This window comes from Actinia tenebrosa, unplaced genomic scaffold, assembly GCF_029948245.1.
Source record: "Actinia tenebrosa isolate PJP-AT-01 unplaced genomic scaffold, QUT_ActTen_1.0 utg165__unscaffolded, whole genome shotgun sequence".
Lineage (NCBI taxonomy): Eukaryota > Metazoa > Cnidaria > Anthozoa > Actiniaria > Actiniidae > Actinia > Actinia tenebrosa.
In genome coordinates this window covers 152,351-175,000 of record NW_028292594.1, presented here as the reverse complement: position 1 = coordinate 175,000, position 22,650 = coordinate 152,351, and the positions used below count along the sequence as shown (strand labels likewise).

The 22,650-nt window shown below is 42.9% G+C and overlaps 2 non-coding genes across 2 annotated transcripts; both read right to left on the bottom strand.

The window, feature by feature from the left end:
• Positions 1-1,125: 1,125 nt before the first annotated feature.
• Positions 1,126-1,198, bottom strand: Trnav-aac (transfer RNA valine (anticodon AAC)). Its single transcript has one exon. It is a non-coding gene; the product is annotated as a tRNA-Val (tRNA).
• A 20,975-nt stretch (positions 1,199-22,173) lies between these two features.
• Positions 22,174-22,246, bottom strand: Trnav-aac (transfer RNA valine (anticodon AAC)). Its single transcript has one exon. It is a non-coding gene; the product is annotated as a tRNA-Val (tRNA).
• Between the last annotated feature and the right edge of the window lie 404 nt (positions 22,247-22,650).

Genomic DNA, 22,650 nt, shown 5'->3' with positions numbered 1-22,650 from the left:
TTGATAAACTGTTCATCGACTTGCGAATCTTTTGCCGGTTATAGCCTCCCCTCTTCCCGAGCATCATCGAGCTGCATTTTGTATTAAAAAAGCTTTTGATATATATGCGTTCTTGATATGAAAAGTTTCCCATGATGCTCAGTGATCTCAGCTTTCTAGGTTTTTGGTGACTGACTTTATTGAAATAAGCGTATGTGTGTAAGTGTGTGTAAATGTGTGTTTGTGTTTATAAGTGTGTGTAAGTGTATGTAAATGTGTGTAAATTTGTGCAAGTGTGTGTAAATGAGTGTATGTGTGTCTGTGTGTGTGTGTGTGTGTGTGTATGTGTGTAAAAATGTGTAAATTTATGTAAGTGTGTGAAAATGTGATTTGATTTGATTTTGAATCCACTGATGACTTTTTAAAGCTATTGTTTTGGATAAAACAAAAAAAACCTTTAAAAAACCATAACAATGAGCATGTCTTCTACACTGAAGTAGCATTTACAATAACAAGTAAGGATTTAAAGAAAAGCCATGCATTAATAATATTTCAATAATTTTAATGATTTCAGTGCTCAAATAAGAATAGTTGAAAATTTATATTGTTTTGAAATAAATATTTTGAGGCGTTGTCTCATCAGAAAGAGAACTAAAGCCTGACTTATTATCACGCTGATATTAATTGCATCTGGATCTACAGCCGTTTGCTTATTTCTTTGAAACTGTGCACAATTCACTTGTGCTTTTCATTTAGTAAGAAGACAATTGCCTAGTTGAGTAACCATTGGATTTATGCATTGGATTTATTGGACATCATCAAGCAGGATATTGCATTTTTAATGTCTTTAATAACTAAACATGCACATACAAACTAAATATATCAAGGTTTTTACTTAGTTTTTACTGATCTGGATTATATTTTTGATAATCATTGATAACATTACAGCTTTCTTGTATACCTTTTTCACCATTACTTTATTTATTTTACATACTCTAAAATCAAACCTACAAAAATAACCCAGTCTTCTAAAATGAAGGTTATAACCGGGACACTTTTCTCTTATGTTAGGATATGTTTAAGGCATCATTGAATACCAATGTCTGTGTTGGTTATTTGATTCTCAAACAAAAGGTAAAATTCTGCTGTTTCCGCTGGGGCTCGAACCCAGGACCTTGTGTGTGTTAGGCACACGTGATAACCACTACACTACGGAAACAGATGATGTTTAAAAGTTAAAAAGTTAATTTGATAAAAATAATCATCACTGATTGTTTTGTTTTATATTCGAAGCTAAGACGACTACGAATAAATATAGTAAAAAGAAGAAAGTGAAGGAAGTGTGAATTGAAAAGATGAAGGATGAAAGTGTCATAAGAGTATGAATACCTAAGCTGAATCTTTTAGCAGAAATTATTTCATGTCATTAATTGATGGTTTTTACGACGGCCATGTTGGAGTAACTTAACAAAAGAATTGTCAATGAATTCTTTTGTTATATCCTCCAACATGGCCGCCGTGTCTTTTGTTATTTTCTTGATTTTAGATCCACTGCTGACTTTTTAAAGCTATTGTTTTGGATAAAACAAAAAAATCTGAAAATTTATATTGTTTTGAAATTACTATTTTAAAACGTAGGCATATTAAACAATCAGTGTCGTTTTCGCGGGCTTCCTGTGGTAAACCGCCTATCAAACAACGGTCACCCTGTGTCTCTTCTCCAGTCCTAGAAAGAGAACTTAAGCCTGACTTATTTGCACACTGCTATTAATTGCAACTGGCTCTACAGCTCTACTGTCTGCCTTATTACTTTGATTCAATTGTGCACAATTCACTTGTGATTTCACATTTAGTAAGAAAGCAATTGCCTCATTAAGTAAGCCTAGGATTTATGCACTGGATTTTTTTAGTTTCACTTGAGTCGAACAAGGCTATTGAAATTTAGCGTTAAAAGATTCACAACCCAAGATTCAATTAGTCTACTTAACTTTTAGAATTACAAAAGAAAGTTTTCAAATCCAAATATTTACAACGTGTAGTTGAGGAAAATTTTTGCAAGCCAAAATGGTTTCAAGTTTTGAATTGGCAGACGACGAAACAACAAGAAAACTAAAAAGTTCTAACGAAAGTAAGAACACTAGAAAGAGTACAGGTGTTTGGATATATTTTTTCCGTAATTGGGCCTCAGAAAGACCACTCAAGTAGTCCCAAATGTGTACAACTTCACCAGCTCCAAATGTGACTTTGAAAGCCATCGCTGGAAATAATTCAGTCACAATCATCTTGGTCTGGACTTAATCAGTCACAACGCCACTTTAATCGGCTTCTTCCTTTGGATTCTGATTTGGATTTAGAACTTATTTGGTAGGAATCCAGTCTTATGCATGTTTTTATGGGGTTTGACGTGTATTTTACATTTGCCATTCTTTCGGTTGAAGCACTTTTTACAAAGATTTTTAAAAAGTCTATATATATCAAGGAAAAAAAAAATTTTTCAAAATCACTTATATGTGACTAACAGTGTAGTAGTATGGTTGCAGTATTTTTGTGTGTGGACTTCTTTTTTTAAGAGATACAAACATTTGAAATAACGATATGCAAATGAGATGACGTAAATTCAAGACTAATTTATTATACAAAAATGCTGTTGTGGAAAGTACTGCTGGCTTTTTTTTTTTTTTCTTTTGGAAATTATCCCTATGACTGAAACGTATGGTTTTGTACACTTTTAGGTTATTTCAAAACTTTGAAAACACTCGTGAAATTAAACTTTACTTTACTCAGCCCCATATCATTACCTATAAAAAACAAAGGCGCGCGAGAAAAAAAAATACTACAGTTTTGGTTCATTTTGTTTGTCGACTGCGTTATGGAGGTTACAGCTGTCTAGGCCTCTAATATAAAACAGTTCATAAAAATATTCATATTCAGTTCACATTTTACTTTTAACTTTAACCTTTGTCTACTTTGGGCTCCCTGCGGTTATACGCATAGTAGCTGACGTCATAATTTACATTATGATGTAACAGCTCAATTGATGTTTTTTAATTTTTGCAAACGTATAATTTTCATACATTAAAAGTGATTCAATTCTGCTCAATAGTTCATCGAAAGACGAAAGTCAATGTTTTGCGACGAAAGTCAAAGCTTCTTCTGAATGTGTCAAAGAAATATATTCCATGGTAAGAAAAAAACATTTTAAGTAACGCAAGATACTATTTCTATAAATAAACTGAAAACTATTCTTTACAGGCATTGCCTGATCGTCTAAGGTCTACCAGGCAGAGGAGACTTCAAAGAAAAGAAGATGATGTACCCAGACGTATCCCGTCAGGTGTCGATACGTCTACCACACCTGGTTCTCTTTGGTAAATACCATCTTCTTTGGACTTCTTAATTGTTCTCTTATCTATTCCTCCTCTTCTTGCAATGCTTCTAGAAACTTATTAGCTGCGTTCTTACCTCGGTAAATCACAGGAGGGTCGGCCTTACCGTCTGATCTGACTACTATGTAACCAAAGGAGCAGATCTCATGTAATCCCACCTTATTCGTGGCACCACTTTTCTGCTCTTCCTTAGTTATCAACGCCTCAAAGTCTGCATATATCACGTAAGGCACCTGCATCTGCTTTTGATGGTCTGAGTACGATAGGTTCTTATCTGTAGGCATCTGGATCCGTTGCGCTACTTCTTCGACTCCGCGGCAAATCTCATCGTGTTCCTTTAGGGACTTTAAGGAGGTAAATGATAATAAGCAGCAATCGCAGAAGTATTTCTTGCCTTTGTGCTTGGTGTGTTTGTAAAACAGTCTGCTAATATGTTTAACCCATGAGTAGTGCCCGCCGTAGTAGAAGAGGTGTATTCGTTCTCCTTTCGCCTTCGACAGCACTAATGGCACTATCGTTTGGTCTCTGACACCGTAAACGTTAATGGCTGGGTCATTTTCCTCTTCGAATATCGGTATGTCTGTCAGCTGCATTGGGAACTCCACGCCATCCCACTCCAAATCGTCTGTTGGGTATTTGCTTGGTCTACAGGGATTATCATCTACTGGATACAGCGCGGATCGTTATTGCCCACATAAAGCAGCGGTTGTCGTCATTCTTTACGTTGACTATGGCTTTCTTCCTTTCTACCCACGCCGGCAGGGGCAGGTAACTTCCTCCTCGTATTGGCACGTACCTTGCCATGCTAACCTCCATACTTTCTACCTCCTCCACTGTCCAACCTGATCCTTCTTTCGTGTAGTTAGACAGCGACTCCATTATTGCTTCTAAGGCTTCGTTAAGTGACCTATCCAGGTTCGTTGACTCTAATATAACCAGTGACTTCGATCGCAGCATTGCTGTCGTCGTTACCTCATCTTTTGACAAACTTACTTCTACCATTATACTCGCTTTCAGGGCTCCTAATTCTTCTATACCTTTTCGAAGCGTTCTCTTGACCTTCCTTTCTGACTGACGCCAAAACTGTCTAACGTCAATCTCACCGTTACCGGGTATTGACACCGTTTCGAAATTGGTTTGGGATTCCATCTATATAATAGGAAATATCTTATGCCTAATTCCAGACCTTTTTCAGATCATCGTAGTCATACTCACAGTCCTGACAATGCCAATACAATTTAACCTTTGTATCGAACTTCTTACCACACTTACAATCATAACTCCTCAGACATTTCTTTCTCATCTTTAAATGCTTCTTCAAGTCCGCTTCTTTCTCAAAAGTCCTTTTACAATCTTCACACTCCATATATAGACTAACATATTTAACTACATAGACACGGGATGCAGGTAATCGCGGTACGAATCAAGGAATTCACTTTAGACGGGTAATCCTCCATTGGTCACTGTTTTGGAACCCCCATCCCCTATACTACTTTTACAATAAGAAGTAAGCATTTAAAGAAAAGGCATGCATTAATAATATTTAAATAATTTCAATGATTTCAGTGCTCAAATAAGAATAGTTGAAAATTTATATTGTTTTGAAATAACTATTTTGAGGCGTTGGCTCAGAAAGAGAACTTAAGGCTGACTTATTTGCACACTGATATTAATTGCATCTGGATCTACAGCCGTTTGCTTATTTCTTTAAAATTGTGCACAATTCACTTGTGATTTTCATTTAGTAAGAAAACAATTGCCTAATCGAGTAAGCATTGGATTTATGCATTGGATTTACAGGACATCTTCAAGCAGGATATTGCATTTTTAATGTCTTTAATAACTAAACATGCTCATACAAACTAAATATATCAAGGTTTTTACTTAGTTTTTACTGATATGGATTATTATGTTTTTGATAATCATTGATAACATTACAGAGTAGTATAGGGGATGGGGGTTCCAGCGCAACGACCACCGGAGGATTACCCGTCTAAAGTGAATTCCTCGATTCGTACCGCGATTACCCGCATCCCGTGTTTATGTAGTTAAATATGTTGGTCTATATATGGAGTGCGAAGATTGTAAAGAGTTTGTTTATGACTTTTGTGTAAAGTGCTTGAAACCCAAGTTTGTACCTACTAAGCCAAATAAGTATATTTGTTGTGGTAAGAAAATGCAAATAGAAGACGACACGTCAGCACAGTGTTACGAGTGTGGTAAGAATATTCGTAATGCCGTACCAAATGCTACCAAAGAGCAATATTACGCCAATGGAGGTCGTAAGAAAACACCTTATAAGAGAATAAAATACTTTAGGGACTGGATGAGTTATATCCAAGGTTTACATCCGGTATATTTAGACGATGAAGTAAGGCAGAAAATCATAGACCATTTAGAAGAGCCAACCCCACAAAGTCTACGGAAGACATTGAAAAAATTAAAGCTAGGGAAATATTACAAAGCTATTCCCTATTTTTTGTCTGAAATTACCGGTAAGTCTATTCCCGAGGTTTCTGATATGACAAAAGCCGAGTGGATGTTTTGTCGGCTGGATAAGGATATTCCTTATTACCCTGACGTAATCTACGAAATATTTCACGAAATCGACCCCAACCACCCCCTCTTGGGATGGATTCCAAGAAGATAGTGAATCTTATGGCATAAGATGAGTAATTAGCATAAATCTTATGGCATAAGATTACGCGTAATTTCCAGACTGTCGTTCGATATATAAACGAAATCCCGTCACGCTCTTTTCAAAGCAGATGTTTACTGAGCAAGCTTTCTTTGAAGCTCTTCTTTCGCTTCTTGGTAGATCTTTTTGCGAGATTCCTCGGAAAGATCTTTTACGACTGTTTTTTTATTCCTTATGTCCGTCTTTAATTTCTCGTACTTTTCCTCTTCGGCTAAGATAAGCGAGAATTCTACGTCGTTTATCTTTCTGTCACGCAAAGCCTTTGAGACAAGATCGGTAATTGTATTTACTTTAGCCCTTGATAGAGCTATTGTCGTGTCATGCTTGGATATTTTCGTGGATAGCTTTTTCATAATACCCGTAGCAACAGCAGAAATAATACCACAGGTTGCCCCAACGCCGGCCAAAGGAACTCCAACGATTATTCCCGGTCCAGTAAGCGAAGTAGCAACGCCGGAGCCCGTTAACACAACAGATATGGATCCTGAAGTTATCGCAATCTTATGTAGCGTACTCCGGGCTCTGACGTACTTTTTTCGGACTTTTTCGTAGTGTTTTGTTTGCCCTTCCAAGTAAGCCAGGATTAAATTTGCTTTATTCAAACGAAAGTTTTCAGCGTTTAGTTCGTTAGGACCTTCCTTAGGAAGTTCAGGATAAAGTGGAGGTGCTGATGGTATAACATCCATTATATATACTAATGTACGACGCTTTTGGGAATGATATTGAGGAGCAGCCACATCACGACAACCGGGATTACTGGAACTGGAGGGCCTTTAGGAAGATGTTTCCGCATGCAGACCGTAGTAAGTTCGAAAGGAGACCCGATGGGATTTACTATAACGGCTCTAGGATGTATAGCAATGAGGATTTGAAACCTACGCTGGTTAATCAGATAGACGATCAACTGAAGAATTCTGGTTATGTTGAACATAAGCCTAAGCCAACGCCAACATATGTTGAACACAAGCCCGTGCAAGGTTGGTCAAAGGAATTATTGCTGGGTACCAGTACTTATCCGATGCCCGCGGTTCCATTTGACAAGCACCCAAGCTTGGACTTGACGTTGAACATGCGGATTTCTAACGACCATTCCTTTCCGTTAAAGGTGCGAGATATCTTCAAAAACGTGCCCATTGTTCATACCACCGCCAAGGAATCTCATGAATGGTTAAGCGGTCCTAACATGCGTTATTGGCCGCAGCAACTAAACTTTGCGGTTTGGTGTGCCACCAGCGGCTGCGGTGTAAGTGCGAAGTTGATGAAGAATTCGATATTCATGTTTCACTTCCACTTTACCGTCCGAAGAATACTGCATGAGATGGGTGTTATTGCGCTGCCGGGAGATGCCGCGTTTTATCCAAGAGATAACAAATACAGCGTGCCGGCTTATGATAGACTTTGTAAGGAGTTTGGTGTTGTAGGGAAGGATTTCCGATGCACTGCGGGCGCTAACAATGGTTTGGGACATATTTGGGCTTATTGGGGGATTGGTGGGCACGAGCTAAGCAACAGGGAAGTTCATGCGCTGCAGTTGCGATGGGACACGGGATATCACAAAGAAACTCACGACAGTAGCACCTTCTTCGAGCCAAATGCCAAAACCACTAAGGAAGTCTGGGATGGGCCTCTATTCAAAGACGAGGGCGGTAAGTATGGTGGAGCTAACCCGCTGATTATCAAGATTACCAACGACGAGCAAACGAAGCAATATCTTAATTTCATACCCCCAGAAGGTAAAGGGTTAACCAAAGCCGGCCTTGCCCGTTTGAACCGCAGCATAGAAGCTTACGTGTATTCCATTTTGGGAGCTCAGGTAAACACCCGATCCAGCATAATTGGAAATACCGGCGCCGCAGAAGAGACGCGAGCCGAAGCTTTGATTCTATTCGAAAGTTCAATCTTGGAGGGCGACATTAGCAAGGGCGTACAGCGTTACCAACTAGCCATACAAAATTCTAAGGCGAGGTTGGACTATGCAGTAGCCCCGGGTTGTTGGTTAATGCCTAGTAATTTATCTATAAATACTGGTTCTGTAGTAGGATACAACAACAAACTGCAGCGAGCTACTAAGGATATGAAGTTTGGGGTGAATGACGTGAACTCTGACACTCTTAGAAGGCACTTTGTTGAACAGCCTAAAAAAGTGCACCATACGCGACCACCCAAGAAAGTGCAGCTAACAAAAGAAGTATACCGAGCGCCTAAAAAAGAAGAGGAATATGACCATAACTTACTAAAAGCCGGCCTAGCAGTCGCGGGTGTTGGTTTGAGCTATTATATATGGCGATGAACAACCCCTACGTAGCTGGAGTAGATTGTGTCTATACGACTTACACAGGCGAGAAAAAATATACCCTACCATCTTGGGTCGATGTCACGGGCATGTCCGTGAATTTGAACTACTCGGGAAAGAAGTTAATCCTTTGTAGTATTTGCATGGGTACAAACAGTCATGTAAACGTGGGCTTTAGGTTCCTGGATGAGAATGGCGTACTGCAGCCTATGCGTACGAAAACAAACAACAGGGAGCCAGTTCATTTTTCCACAGAACCAAACGCTAACAGCTTTGAAAATTTATCGGTTTGGACTTTTCACATGATCGCCGATTGTCACAGAAAGGTAAAGCTGCAAATGCGCGTAGATGACGGCGGGACGGCTACCGTGAATAGTATATACGATCAAAGGGATAATGATTACAATCACGCAACCATTAGCACTTTGACGGTGCTTAGCCTGTGAGAATCTGTGATTCTTAAATTATATGAATCCACACTTAATAGAAACACGCAATGTTTACTATTTAGGCCAAAAGGAGTATAGAAAAGGGGGTGGGTGGTCTGACGTTGGAATGTGGGTTGAAGTTGGGGGCTTGGGCTTGATAATGTGTACCATTAGCATTGGCGCTTTATATGGTGCGAACGTAGGGTTTAGGCTCGTTGACGAGAATGACCACCCACTACTACCTTATAGGAAAAGTGATAATAATAGAACCCCGGTCCATTTTTCGTTGGAGCCCCCTGCAGTGAGTGGAGAAGACTTAACGCCGGTTACTTTTCACATGATAGTCAATTGTCGACATGTCAAGCTACAAATTATCGCCCACGATGGTAATGCGCTGATAAACCATGCCATCAGTACAGACGCGATTTGGAATCATAAACCCATTAGCACTATGACTGCCATACCGCTAGTTCCGCATTATCAAGGCGGCGCGAATACTATCTTTACTTATCCCCAGTTGAGGACGCCTCGTGCACCCAACGACGATTATAAGCCGCCAGTAATACATAAGGACAAGATTAACCCCGCATCTTCTTCAGGAGTACCACCCCAATAGCGACGACCAAGATCCAAATGTTGTTACCCACGAACTTCAACAGTTCGCCGCCGGCCCTAAGTGCCAAGGAAACAACCGAACCCAGCAGCCCAGGAAGACCGGCTGCCATCTTTTTTCCCAAGTCCGTTAGTCCATTGCCTAATTTCTTTACGCCCGCGCCTGTAGCCTTAAGCGCGGATAGGATAACTCCTACTACGCTCGAAATAGCAACCGCAAACGCCAGCGGAATACCATACTTCACCAGAGCTCTTTTTACCTTTTCCTTGGTGGTAAGCCCCAGCTCCTTTTCCATTTTTTCCTTTTCCGCCTGTAATTCCGCAAGGCGTACCTCGAGGGCCTCCACTTCCTTTTGAGCTGCCTCCCTTTCCTCTTCGGGACGAGTCTGGTCCGCAACTACTTCTCGCTGCCGCTCTATTTGCCCCTCCAGGTCTTCAATAGCCTGATCTCTTTGACGGATTTGCTCCTCTTTAGTGTTGATTTCGGTAACCAACTGCCGCCGTTCCTCCAAAGAGCCGGCTATGGTGATATGCAAGTTTTTAGCTTCTTCCTTGCTCATATCCAGGTCTCGTAGGGCAAGATCGAAGGCCTTTTGGGCCTGGTCTCTATTACGTAGGGCATTGTCTCTTTGTTCTCTCATCTGTACTATTAACTGATTTTTGTCGTCAAGTTCTCTCTTTTGAGCATCGAGAAGTAGTCGGTTTTGTCTCATGTAATCTGCTTCCCTTTCTTCCAACGTTTCTTGTAGCCTCTCGGCGCGTTTTTCTAGTGCGACCCTTTCATTCAGGGCTCCCAACCTTTCTAACGCACTTCTGGTAGCTAGTTGAAAGCCTCTTAATCTTGCCACGTTAACCTTGACCGAACCATTTTCGTCGAAGAGGATTTGTGGTTTGGTCCAGCGGTTTTTGTCGGGATATCTCATGTCTTGGACGCTTATGAGGACTTTGTTTCCGCGTTCTGTGAGCCTTACGTCGTCGGCCTCGAAGTGGGAATAGCGCATTCGTAGCTCTTGCGTTGCCCACTCTACGGTTTCCCGCGCGGTTGCTCCCTGCTCACCCATGTTTCGAAGTTCCATGTACTCGGGGGCGGACTTACCTGGGTTCTTTTTGTGCCACATGCGATTTAAGGAGGTCTTGAAGCTTTTCCACCTACTACCGTACGTGTTTTCTAGGGCCATGTCGTAGATTAGGGGGTCGGTATCCGCGCCTTTAGTCCATGCGTCGTATTCTTCGTCGTTAATATCCATTTGACCTTCTTCGGTAAGGGGATCCAATTCGGGATCTATTCCTTCTACTTCCATTATATATGATAAGCTCAAAGTTAAACCCCAACGTATTACCTTAAGCAGGTTGGCGGACTGAAAGCAGAACGCACCTTTCACCGGGTCACCTTTACCCCCAGCAGCGCAAAACCAGGGGAAACCCTGTACGTAGGCGTACCCCGCCTAACGGATAACCTAGTATTGGTCCCTGGTACCTTGGCGTTAAGGTTTGACCTAGCAATACAACCAAACACAAAATTCGAAACTTACGTCGTCAATAACGCAGGCCGCAACTTGGTCTCTAAGATGAGGATTAAGTTCGCCGGGGAATCCTTGCTGGACATAAATAGGTACGATCTGTATACCACCTATAAGGACCTATGGTTAACGGCCTTCGACCGCGCACAAAGAATAGAGCAAGGAATTGGAAGCGTTATCTTACGTAAGGTTCGCAGTGATACTAAGACGCAGCCTACGGATTCTGGTGACGCAACGGTAGTAGCAGACGCAAAGCGAATAAAGACCGCCTATGGTATTAAGTATGTCATACCGCTGGACTTTGAAGTGATTACGAATCATGGCGCGTATTATCCCAGACAGCTATCCGAGTTACAGTTTGAAATAACCCTAGCGGATACCACAAACATCTTGCAGATGGACGCATCTGGAACAGCACTTACCGGAAGTATTCATCCCTATTCCGTTACCAACTTAGAGCTACAGTACGAAACGGTATACAGCGAAGAGCTGGCACGTAGCGCCGGCATGGAATATAGCGCTGGAAAGGCATTCCTTTACGACCACGTAGTAATGTACAAGACGTTCAGCTTCTTGGATAAGACGGATGAGGTTATCAACCAAAGCATTAACCTCCCCCGAAGAAGTCTCACGGGGTTGATGTTGGCGTTTGCCAAACCCTACGAGGCTGGTAAGCGCGACTCCGAAGCCTTTCACAACCCCAACATTACTAACGTCGGCGTGAATATCAACGGCGTTCCAAACAAGGTTTACTCCCAGGGGATAAAGCCCGCAGACGTGTACAGGGAGGCAATGCGCAAGTTTGGCGACCAAATTAGCCCTGAGGAATTCTTTAAGGACAAATATGCGTTATGGATTGACATGCGCACCATTAACGACGAAGACCTACATGGCCAGGGTTTACGTCTAGTAAATACGCAGGATGGTATAACATTGGAGATCAAGCGCACCAAGAACGCCAGTGCCGGCGACGGCGATAAGATAAACTGCTATATCTTCGTCGTGTCTGACGCGCAACTGAGCGTAGAAATGAATCAGCTAAAGAGCGTTGCCTATTGATAAAAAAATATCGTTGGTATATAATGCTTCGCGTATTTGAAAACAACGAAACCAAACTGCATTGCATAGTGCAAGGCGATAAACTTTATTTCAAAGCAAAGGAGGTTGCGCTGGCGTTAAACTATGAAAACACCAGGAAGGCGATTAGAGATCACGTTTCTGAAAAGTACCAGAAAAGGTGGGAAGATCTAAAAGGGGGAACGAATCGTTCCTCACAACCAAATGCTGTGTTTATCTCCGAACCTGGTTTGTACGAACTGATATTTAGCTCTAAGCTACCTAAAGCCGTGGAGTTTCGTGATTGGGTGTTTGAAGAGGTGCTGCCTACGCTAAGGAAAACGGGTAAGTATGAAATAGAAAGGCGGTTCGATAGTCCTAACAAGTTAGTCTTCAAAATGGAAAATGAGTTTGACCTGCATAAGAAAGTCGTGGACTACATACGCCGCTTCTACCCACAGATGCTCATAGCGCCCGGCTTAGGGGAATTGCAGGATTCTGACAGCAAACGCATAAAATGCTGGCAGAAGGGTTATCAAAGGGGTCAACCCGACCTCTTAATACTGAACGCGCATTTAAGGTATGAAGGGCTTTGCATCGAATTAAAGACGCCGAAAGGAAATGGCATACTCTCCGCAGACCAACGCAAGATAATTTCGCAGTATGACGGGAATGGCTACCTGACCATGGTTAGCAACGATTATGACGTCATCTGTCGTGCCCTTAGCAACTACGCGGAAGGCATGCGTATTCCCTGTCGGTGGTGCTGCAAACGCTTCAAGACTACGGAGACAAGTGCAGCGCATTTAAGAATATTTCATAGATATAATGATCGTCAACCAAATACACTGGCGCGACCTGATTTGCGGTAAAGCATACGAAATAAAAAATTACGTCGTCTTCGAAGACATCGACCGTTTACGGTTAGTCCTCAAAGACTTAGAAGGCAAGGAATATTCCCTTTGGGCGCCGGATTGCGTGCGGTACGTAATTCAGGGCGAGGAATTCACCCACTTACGCAGCTATGGTAAGGTAAATGGCCGATGGAAGTTTGACATTGAAATAAGAGTCACTCCATCTCCTCTTTGTAGTTAAGCGCCCGCTGCGCTTTAGGATCCGCGGAGCACCAATGCCCCACAAAGGATCCTTCGGAGAATACCCTGTCGCAATGAGGGCAGGTGTATTTTTTACGCGGCTTACAAGGGGTAATGCAGTCGGCAGGTGGTTCGCATGTAATACAGTCCATATATTGAAAGGGCGATTAGAATGCCTCCCAAAAAGGCGGCTGCGTAGGCTAGCATATATTACAAGGCCTTTTAAAAGGGGTTCTTATTTTTATTTATTATTATTGAGCATCCTTAATTATTCTTAATAATAATAAATAAATATAAGAATGGGATTTGAGGCTCTTTGCACAAACCCTACTTTACTATTTTAAGCTGCCTAGTAACCCTTTCGAGCTTTCCTTACGGCCTCATTGCTGGCATGCCAAGCTTCGAAGCGATCTAAGTACTCCTTAAAGCCGCCTTGACCGTCGTAGAGGCACTGCCAAATATGCTGGTCACTTCTTTGACAGCCGCAGCGCTCACAAGTTGCCTCCCAATGTTCCCTGTTCTCCCACCTTACGCCTTCTACGAGGTCAAACTCCGCAAAGCGCTTGTCGATTTCCTTCTTCCGGTGCGTTAACTTCCTTTGGGTTTCCTTTGGGCAACATCGAGCGGCAACGTCGCCGTGCTCCTCGCAAGCCACGCCCATTAAGTCATAATTACCGCGGCATCGATGTCGGTGCCATTCATCGTTCTTATCCTCCTCACATCGCTCACAAACATTTTTTAGACAGACACGGTTTCCTACGTGATAATCCAACATTTGCGCGCTGCTAAAGTGTCGATTACATTCCTTGCAACGCCTTTCGCGTGCCTCCTTAGCGCACACCTTCTTTTCAACGTGGTATTTTAACATTTGCTTGCTGCTGAACTCCTTGTTACACCGCTTGCACTCCATATATAATAAGGATTTAATAAGCCTTATAAGGGATACTTAATAAAGTCCTGCACGCTTTCTTTTACCCAACCGGCCATCGTCAAAAGCGCACCAAACCGTTCTGCACGCTTCAGACCGCACATTTCATCGTACAACTCCTGCACGCGCTCTTTCAACCGGTCTATCTCCTCCCTTTGCATTTCTATGGTGTCTCTTTTATCTTTTACGTCGGCGACAATTCTTTGTACTGCTTCCACTGGCTCCATCGTATATATAATGAATCCGAACCATATTCCCTGCAATGCTCTGATAGTAGGACCCACCGGCTGCGGAAAGACCCAGTTCATAGTGGAGGAACTATTAGGACCCTTTAGATACCGTTTCGATTATATCGTGCTACTCTGCCCCACCTACGTGAATAACCGCACCTGGACGGGTATAGGAGCGAAAGACGACGACTTCTTTGTAGATATCTTAGATCCTAACGAGTTATCCAGCCATCTTAAGTTCTGGCACAAGCAATTCCCTAAAGATACACAGACGCTCCTCATATTGGATGACATTGCCTGTGGGGACGACGTAAAAAGACGCACTTCCGAGCTCGTTAAACTCGCCTTCAGCGGTAGGCATGACAATATCAGCGTTTGGTTGCTTTCCCAGCAGCTTACCAGTGTCTCTAAACCCTTCAGGGAAAACATAGGCTCTCTCGTAGTATTTTATACTCCCAGTAAGTCTGACCTGGAAACCATCCTCTCTGACTACGGTGGTGAGATATCCAAAGAACAGCTGCACGAATACATGCGGCATCTAAAGACACACCAACATTCCAAAATGATCTTCTCTTTGAGGTTTCCGTACGCGGTTGGAATCTATGATTCCTAATGTATATGGACATTGAGCAGCTCTTAGATGAAGTCCCCGCGCAGTTAGACGAAAGTAACCTTAAGGAACAACTCAACATCCTCGTATCATCTGGGAAGTGCAAAGAAATGATAGGCAAGGAACTTACCCATGAGCAGGTAAATAAGTTGTCGGAAGAGGAAGTCAAGAAGTTCCATAAAAGGTACGAGGCCGCCCTTGCAAGTAAGACCACGGACGCCGTAGCAGACTCCGCTATCCGACTTGCCACTAAATTGCTTGGACTTGCGCTGCCCATAGACGACGTGGAGCAACTACAGAAGGACATAAGCGAGGACTATGTCATTGCTCAAGAACTTAAGATAACCTGCGGGTGGTTGTCGTTTAAGTGTGGTAAGTTAATGGCAGTCGCCTCTGCGGCTTTGCACGTAGCTCAGCATGTCGACTTGAAGGAGGTACTGGTGTCTAGGAAGGACTTCAAGAAGGACAGAGAAGTCGAAAAGGTCTTCCAGGCGGCACTTGCTGATGATCAAGTCGCCTCAAGTACTTAGTCAAGTCATTCGCGGGAATTACCCAGGTCGCCTTAAGTACTTACTTAAGTCATTCTCAAGTACTTAGTCAAGTCATTCGCGGGAATTACCCAGGTCGCCTCAAGTACTTACTTAAGTCATTCTCAAGTACTTAGTCAAGTCATTCGTAAGTACTTAGTCAGGTCGTTCGTAAGTCGTAACCAAGTTACTTGTCAAGTCCTTCAAGTCCCTTAATATAAGATGAGTGGCACCGAAGAACAACCAGAAAAGGCTCCCGTAGAAGATACCAAGATTACCAAGGCTAAATCTCCAGGCAGAGTCGCTGCCGGAAAGAAGCTCGCGGAGATGAATAAAAAGAACAAAGCCAAAAAAGAAGAAAAGGTGGAGGAAGAGGAATCCTTCATTAATCCTGGGTACGTCATTGGCGCGTTAGGAGTTGCTATAGCAGCAGGCAGCCTTTACTTACAATGGTGGGCTGCGAAAAAGGTAGAACCACCAACATATCACACACCTGTGGAACCAGCTGTTAGAAAAAGTAAGATCCCTGAAATGGAGTAGATTTATCACCCGTGGCGACCTAGATTTTCCTTCTCGCTTTGTAATATAATGTCGACCGCGTTGTTGAAAACTGTTGAAGAAGCAGCCATCATTACTTCCATTGTTGCGGGTATTGGTTGGGTAGGTAAGAAAGTGCTCAAAGAAGGCTTTACTGAAGACCCAAGCAAGAGCTTCGCTAATTTTGCTAAGATGACCGCCGCCGTAGGCGGGGCTATCATGGTAAAGGATTACCTACGGAAGGAAAAGTACCTACCTACGGTGTGATTTTCTAATATATAATGGCTAGTTTAGTCGCAGGTGGAGTTATTGCAGCTTTAGCATTCACTGGAGCTAATTATGGTGGTCAGTATTTGGATAGATTAGTTAGAGGTGATCGCAGCGGAGATTTAGCCGCTGAAAGGAAGAGACACGACTTGGCGCTGGAGAAATATCAGCGAGACGTGGCGTCTTGGAATGAAAAAAGACAAGCTTACAGGAATTGGTTGGACAAGAACTACCAAGATAAAATGCAGGCGGATAAGAACTTCGAAAATACGGACTACGCCTTTAAACTTTATGCGCAGGCGCACCCCGCGGTATTAACGGGGTCGAAAAAGCCTCAGTTTAAGAATTACTACCAGCCTTCTAAGAAACAAAAAGACAATGAATTGGTCTTCGTAGGAGTCGCAGGGCTGGCGGGAGGCGTAGCTTTGGCGTATCTGCTCTGAGCTGCGCTCAGATCACTAGAAGGGGACTTGTCCCCTGTAATATATGATCGTCCTTTTGGAAAGCAATAAGAATAACTTTACCACTTATCTGAATCCTCCCATCCGCGCGGAAAGGGTTCGGTTGGTTAGTTGCTCTTTGTACAATTCTTGGTATAATTTAATTAATGGCTTTGTCATCGGAACTTCCGGCACCAAGCCAAAGTTACCAGATTCCCTTTACACCCCTATAACACTGGCTAAGGAGCTAGCAAAGCATGGATATGCTCTTACCACAGGATTACCCCATGAAATGAAGTTCAAGAAAAATAGTGGAAGCGCTAATTTGAAGGACAGTTCATTGGTAGACCTCCTGGGTCTTACTAGCACCACGATAAATAGCGGCAGTACATATGATGTGAAATGGAAAGTCGCATCCTCTTACGAAGTCTATTGCGACTTGGTTCATAGTTACAACAATGGAGAAAAGTCTTCTCTTATGTCCAAGTTTCTGCCCAAAGGTAATCCATTTGACCCAGTAGAATACACTCCCATTTCTTTAAGCTATGACTTGTCTCATTTGGTAGAAAGCATAAACATCGCCATTAAGGTGGACGGAAAGACGGTGGATTTTAACGGACGTAAGATCAATCTCGTTTTGGAATTCATATAATGGGCCGCGTAGAGGACAAACTCAAAAGGATTTACTATGGACCTGAAGGCTATTGGAGAGGAGCGTCAGCTATTAAAAAACTCGCGACCGCGGCCAGGGTATCAGAAGAAACGGCTAAGAACTGGTTGAAAAAACAAACCCTCTGGCAGGTTTATCTTCCCGTGCCCAAGTACATTCCCAGGCCCAGCTTTACCGTAAATACCCCTAATGAAGTTCATCAGGCGGATTTGCTTTTCTTACCGCACGACAAGGTAAGAAGAAAGACCTATAGGTACGCTTTGACCGTAGTTGATATCGCAAGCAGATATAAGGACGCCGAACCCATAACCAGCAAGGATTCTGGGGAAGTCGCAGAAGCCCTGGGTAGGGTTTATAAGCGCGTCTTGAAATGGCCTAAGCTGCTGCAAGTGGATGCGGGGACGGAGTTCATGGGCGTGGTTACTAAGACCCTGAAGGACCACGACACTAAGATTAGGAGAGCCGAAGCTGAGTACCACAGGGGTCAGAGCATTGTCGAAAGATTCAATAAGACCTTGGCCGAGCGTCTCTTTGGGTACCAGTATTGGAAAGAGCTGGAAGATCCCTCCAAACGCAACAGGGAATGGACACAGAGGCTCCCCCAAGTCGTCGCGGCTTTGAACAACGAGGCGGCCAGGGCTACGGGAATGAAACCTAAGGATGCCATAAAAAAGAAACACGTGGAACATAAGTCCTACGTCAGAAGTTCGAGGGCGGTCTTCCCTCAGGAAAAAAGATTAGGTGATGTCACGGTCCGATATCTCTATAAGCCGGGTGAATTAGAAGGAGGATCCAAAAGAGCTACGGATCCTAATTGGTCTTTGGAAACTTACCAGATCCGAAGTGCGATAGCTAAGAAGGGTCAGCCCATCTTGTATTATCTCCATGATGGTCCCACGCGTGGGTTCTTCAAAGAAGAACTGCTTATCGTGTGATGTCCGAATGCTATCGTATGGATACCATCATCACACATCCACCTCTTACCGTCAAATGCAGACAGTGACACCTTCTCCTGTGTAACGTTGTGTATTTGATGTCCGTAGCTGCGCAGGCTGTTCATTTTATGTCGCTGTTCCTTACGCGTACGCAGGACCTTTAAGTATGAATCGTGGGTTATGTCCTTCTTAACCACGTATTTTTTTACACCTTTAGCTTTCTTTTCTACACCATCCAGCTTTAGCACGCTGTACATCTTGGGTTTCAGGCCCACGTATTCCACGATGGGTTTTCCTTTCATCTCATCCTTCATTTTCCCGATTACTTTCTTGTTTTTAGGGGAGTAAAGAAAGTGGTCGCGTGGGTAATCGCTGGTGTCGTATTCGTTGATGTCGGGAACACAGTCTTCGTAAATGTCTTCCGTCTGCACCTCTAGTATCAAGGAATCGGTGTCGGTGTATAAAAGGCAGCACTTATCACCGTATTTCAGTTTTAGCTTGTCGTAGTAAAACTCATACATGAGCAGCTTTGATAGGTCCAGCACTGTAAACCCCGTGTATACGGGTTTATTCAGAAACAGGTTCGCTTTCTTCATGTGAATCACGTAGAAGTTTAACATTTCTACGTAGCGGACGAACCCGGGCTGTGACACGTATGCTTCTGCTTCCTCTCTGGTGCTGGCTATCTTTATGCTTACGCGCTTGCGGATGTTCTCCATTGTCTTACCAAATACGCTATTGTTCATTAGTTTAAACAGATTCTTTTCGAAGTCATTCTTTGCCTGCGTACGCTTTTGTGTGTTAAAGTCAATGTAGGAGCGCATCCATGGTTCCTGTGTGAACTTCAAAACGCGGTGAATCTTCTTCACGCGTAAGCCGTGGCGCACATAGAACTGCAGGTTGCGGTAATGCACCACGTACTTTCGCTTGTCCATCAGGTTCATCGTTAGCTTCCTGTAGGGCTTGTAGCCAGGGCACATTTCCCTCTGCAGCGGACTCAGCTGCTTAAATGGTATTTCTATTGCTTCTGGTGCTAATGGGAACTCATTGTGCGCGTCGTGCAATTGCTCTGGGTATTCCAGGTCCACCTCCAGCACGTAACCTTTGTCGTCTTCTTTACCTACATTTAGGTAAAACTCTATGGGCTTTATGTTGTCCCATTCGAAGTCGCGTACAGGTAAGTACTGCGACATTGCCCAACCGTAGAGGTTGTTTGCGTCTAAGTAGAAGATGTATGTGGTTGGCTTCTCCGGGTCGTACTCCCCCGTGGGATTGTTCGCTTTTGCGTATCGTCTGCTGGGTCTGCAAACACCGCCGCGGATACCGTCTTCCATAAAGCGGTACATGTCGTATTCCGTTAGGAGATCCAGTTGCGCGTTTGTCTTCTTTAGAAGCGCACTCCAACTAAACCCAGGAGCCGTGTAGAAGTTCGCTGGATCCAACCCGTAGTATTCCATTGCCATCTTTCGAAAGCTTTGGAAAACATCTGCGAGCAGCACTACGTCTGAACGTAGGTAGATGTCGTGGTATTCTCCCATATTCTCACAGGAGTACTTTTCCCACACATCTAACGCATGCTGGTACTCCTCGTCCTTTATACCGGACTCGTTTAGGGTGCTGTAGAATCTCTCTTTGGGTGGTAGGGGTTCTTCGAATCGCTCCCAGGAATCCATGTATTCGTATGGGTAGACTCCTTTCCTTTCCGCGCCGTATTGACTGGAAATGGGGAACTCCGTGTTGTATTTAACCAAGTTTGCTAAGGAGTCCGCCATGAACTGCTGCGAGTCTAAGAACTTCAGCTTGCCCACAGTTACGGACATGTACCTTTCTTTGTTGTTGGGTATGCACTTTACTTCGGAGCCGTCTGTTCCTTGTAAGAGTAAGTGACTGTCGTAACCCCTTAAATTGTGAAAGAATACGGGTATTTCCATTTCTGGGTCTACTTTGAAGTTTATATTGCATTTCCAATGAGCCGCTCCTCTGTATTTACCCGTAATGTGGCAGTGATCTCTAACCTTATCCACATAGAAATCCTCAACGAATGCTTTATGACAATGAATGCAGTGGGTGGAAGGCTTGTTGGGCTTTTCCCCCTTCCTTGCATACCTGCCACATTTGAAATGAGCTTCTCCTAGATACTTTCCATCTTCGTCCCACGCTTTCTTGGCCCGTCTTCCAAACTGGAGAAGCGTATGTTGGCAAATGTGGCATTTCTTTGCCTTGGTAAAAGCCTCCTGGTTCTCTTTGCTAAATACCATCTTCTTTGGGCGTCTTAATTGTTCTCTTATCTCTTCCTCCTCTTCTCGCAATGCTTCTAGAAACTCATTAGCTGCGTTCTTACCTCGGTAAATTACAGGAGGGTCGGCCTTACCATCTGATCTGACTACTATGTAACCAAAGGAGCAGATCTCGTGTAATCCCACCTTATTCGTGGCACCACTTTTCTGCTCTTCCTTAGTTATCAACGCTTCAAAGTCTGCATATATCACGTAAGGCACCTGCATCTGCTTTTGATGGTCTGAGTACAATAGGTTCTTATCTGTGGGCATCTGGATCCGTTGCGCCACTTCTTCGACTCCGCGACATATTTCGTCGTGATCCTTTAGAGCTTTAACGCTGGTAAAGGATAACAAACAACAGTCGCAGAAGTATTTCTTACCTTTGTGCTTGGTGTGTCTGTAAAACAGTCTGCTAACATGTTTAACCCACGAATAATGTCCGCCGTGGTAGAAAAGGTGTATTCGTTCTCCTTTACTCTTTGACAACACTAGTGGTACTATCGTTTGGTCTCTGACTCCGTAAACGTTAATGGCTAGGTCATTTTCCTGCTCGAATATCGGTATGTCTGTCAGCTGCATTGGGAACTCTACGCCATCCCACTCCAAATCATCTGTTGGGTACTTGCTTGGTCTACATGGATCCTTATCTACTGGATACAGTGCGGATCGTATTGCCCACATAAAGCAGCGGTTGTCGTCATTCTTTACGTTAACGATTGCCTTCTTCCTTTCTACCCACACCGGCAGGGGCACGTAACTTCCTCCTCGTATTGGCACGTACCTTGCCATGCTAACCTCCATACCTTCTACCTCCTCCACTGTCCAACCTGATCCTTCTTTCGTGTAGTTAGACAGCGACTCCATTATTGCTTCTAAGGCTTCGCTGAGTGACCTATCCAGATTCGTGGACTCTAATATAACCAGTGACTTTGATCGCAGCATTGCTGTCGTCGTTGCCTCATCTTTTGATAAACTTACTTCTACCATTATACTCGCTTTCAGGGCTCCTAATTCTTCTATACCTTTTCGAAGCGTTCTCTTGACCTTCCTTTCTGACTGACGCCAAAACTGTCTAACATCAATCTCACCGTTACCGGGTATTAACACCGTTTCGAAATTGCTTTGGGATTCCATCTATATAATAGGAAATATCTTATACCTAATTCCAGACCCTTTTCAGATCGTCGTAGTCATACTCACAATCCTGACAATGCCAAAACAATTTAACCTTAGTCTCAAACTTCTTACCACATCCACAATTATAGCTGCTCATACATTTCGTCTTCATCTTCAAATGCTTCTTCAAGTCCACTTCTTTCTTAAAAGTTCTCTTACAATCTTCGCACTCCATATATAGACTAACATATTTAACTACATAAACACGGGATGCGGGTAATCGCGGTACGAATCGAGGAATTCACTTTAGACGGGTAATCCTCCGGTGGTCGTTGCGCTGGAACCCCCATCCCCTATACTACTTTACAGCTTTCTTGTATACCCCTTTTCACTATTACTATATTTATTTTACATACTCTAAAATCAAACCTACAAAAATAACCCAGTCTTCTAAAATGAAGGTTATAACCGGGACACTTTTCTCTTATGTTAGGATATGTTTAAGGCATCATTGAATACCAATGTCTGTGTTGGTTATTTGATTCTCAAACAAAATGTAAAATTCTGCTGTTTCCGCTGGGGCTCGAACCCAGGATCTTGTGCGTGTTAGGCACACGTGATAAACACTACACTACGGAAACAGATGATGTTTAAAAGTTAAAAAGTTAATTTGATAAAAATAATCATCACTGATTGTTTTGTTTTATATTCGAAGCTAAGACGACGACGAATAAATATAATAAAAATAAGAAAGTAAAGGAAATGTGAATTGAAAAGATGAAGGATGAAAGTGTAATAAGAGTATGAATACCTAAGCTGAATCTTTTAGCAGAAATTATTTCATGTCATTAATTGATGGTTTTTACGGCGGCCATGTTGGAGTAACTTAACAAAAGAATTGTCAATGAATTCTTTTGTTATATCCTCCTTATGACCGCCGTGTCTTTTGTTATTTTCTTGATTTTAGATCCACTGCTGACTTTTTAAAGCTATTGTTTTGGATAAAACAAAAAAGTCTGAAAATTTATATTGTTTTGAAATTACT